General features: G+C 35.4%; 1 pseudogene; it reads left to right on the top strand.

Moving 5' to 3' along the window:
- Positions 1-339: 339 nt before the first annotated feature.
- On the top strand, positions 340-467 carry LOC112821735 (U2 spliceosomal RNA; annotated as a pseudogene).
- Positions 468-2,431: the final 1,964 nt, after the last annotated feature.

Here is a 2,431-nt window from a genome sequence, read left to right as displayed (position 1 = left end):
TATCATTGTTGATAAGGATTATCTGAGAATAAGTTGGAGATATTGTGCTTCTTTACATCTTAGTAATTCATTTGTATCTCCTAAGACCTGGGCATTATCTGTATAACCATATTATTATTATCATCAAAAGTTGGACAATTTAGTATTGATACAATTGTTACCTAATCTATAGTCCATATTCCAATTTCATCTATAGTCCCAATTTTATTTTATAGCTATTTTGTTCCTACTTTTGAACTTGATTCCGAATCACATATTGCATCTTAGTTGTTTGTCCTGTTTCTTTAGTCTTTTTATTTTATTTTATTTTATTATGTTATGTTAATCACCATACATTACATCGCTTCTTGGCCTTTTGGCTAAGATCAAGTGTAATCACCATACATTACATCATTAGTTTTTGATGTAGTGTTCCATGATTCCTTGTTTGCGTATAACACCCAGTGTTCCATTCAATACTTGCCCTCTTTAATACCCATCACCAGGCTAACCCATCCCCCCACACCCCTCCCCTCTAGAACCCTCAGTTTGTTTCTCAGAGTCCATAGTCTCTCATGGTTCGTCTCCCCCTCCGATTCCCCCCCTTCATTTTTCCCTTCCTACTATCTTCTCTCTCCTTTTTAAACATATATTGCATTATTTGTTTCAGAGGTACATATCTGTGATTCATCAGTCTTACACAATTCACAGCGCTCACCATGACACATGCCCTCTCCAATGTCCGTCACCCAGCCACCCTTTAGTCTTTTTTTTTAAAGATTTTATTTATTTATTTGATAGAGAGAGAGGGAGAGAGCACAAGCAGAGGGAGACACAGGCAGAGGGAGAGTGAGAAGCAGGCTCTCAGCTGAGCAGGGAGCTGGATGAGGGGCTCAGTCCCAGGACTCGGGCATCATGACCTGAGCCGAAGGTAGATGCTTAACTGACTGAGCCACCCAGGCACCCTTCTTTAGTCTTTTTAATCTAGAATAGATACTCAGACTTCCTTTTTGTGTCTAAAATATTTTTTTTTCAGAAGTATGAGCTAGTTGAAGTCACCTCAGTTTGGGTTTGTCTGATGTTTCCTCATGATAAGATTCAGATTATGTATTATTTTTGGCAGTAATACCACAAAGTGATATGGTGTCTTTCTTACTGCATTATATCAACAGTCGCATGATGTTGATTTGTCCCCATATTTAATATCCATTGGTTCATCATTGCTATTTTGTTTCTAGTCCATATAAGAATTTAAGAATGTTTAATTTTTTTTCAGTATGGAATCATGGATTCTTATTTTGCTGAATACATTGTAATTCATCACTCATTATATAATCTGATGCTCACATTATCCTTTTATGTCCTTCTGATAGGTCCCCATTATTCTTCTAGCACTTCCTTTCTTTCTTGCGCAATGAGATGTTCCAAGAGAATTCTTTTACTTTACCTGCCCCAGTCCTGGAACAGACTTTTATCCATTACTGGAGAATGTCAATCAACTTATTTTTTAATGAGTGATTGGGAGAGAAATGCATGTGAAGGTGCTTTTTAATTTAAAATATTGAAAAATCATATTTTCCATTTTATAAGGGAGTAAATTCAGGGTTTCTTATGTAAATTGTAGGTTATGGTAAGCTGGCATTCAAAACTGAAAAAAAGAGAAGAAAAAGAAACAATTCCATTGCTATGTTTGTCCTACACATCTCTGTTATCTTCACGGTCTGAGAGAAAAAAATCTTATTTTCTTCCTCCTTTCAAGCACATTCCTTTTTCTGCTTTTTCTTTCTTCCTTCAACCCCATTCCAACTCCTGGATCATGGGAGTAATAAAATTAAACTTTTACCAAAGGTAAATAAAGCTTGTGTTTTCCCTCCTTGTACAAATCTACAAGGGAAGAAATCTCTAAATGTTTAGCTACCTGCTTAGAATTTGCATGTGTTTTAGAGGTGAGGGAATAGAAAAATAACACACATAAATTAATGTGCCAATAAATTATCTTGTTCCAGCTCTTTCTACCATATTGGAAGATCATTTTTCCTTTCTGTCCTGATAACTAAATAGCCAACATTTTGCTATATATTTGTTTGTGATTAGAAACATCAGATTCAGCAGGGGTGGACTCTATGTAAAATTGCTTTCCTGCTGCTCTGGGTTCATGTGAAAGAAAACCAGAGAGTAAATCAATTCACTCTAAGTATCTATGAATTTAAAGTGTTCACCCTTCCCAGGACATGGGCTAATACAATGAAAGAAAGAAATGCTTAACTCTAAGGAATGGAACTCTATAGATATTTGGTAAGATATTGTTTATAGAAAGGGTCAAAACCACTAGAAGATGGAACAAAACTTTTTTTTGAAAGATCACAAACCTCAATGTATAGACTTACTTATACTAAGTAGGTCTGAGTTCAGTAACTACATAACATTTTTGAAATGGGAACCATCTAATTCA

This window comes from Callorhinus ursinus, unplaced genomic scaffold (assembly GCF_003265705.2).
Source record: "Callorhinus ursinus isolate GAN/ISIS: 27379988/994484 unplaced genomic scaffold, GSC_fseal_2.0 scaffold10, whole genome shotgun sequence".
Classification (NCBI taxonomy): Eukaryota; Metazoa; Chordata; class Mammalia; order Carnivora; family Otariidae; genus Callorhinus; species Callorhinus ursinus.
The sequence above is the reverse complement of the archived record's forward strand: the minus strand, read 5'-3'. Positions and strand labels throughout refer to the sequence as shown.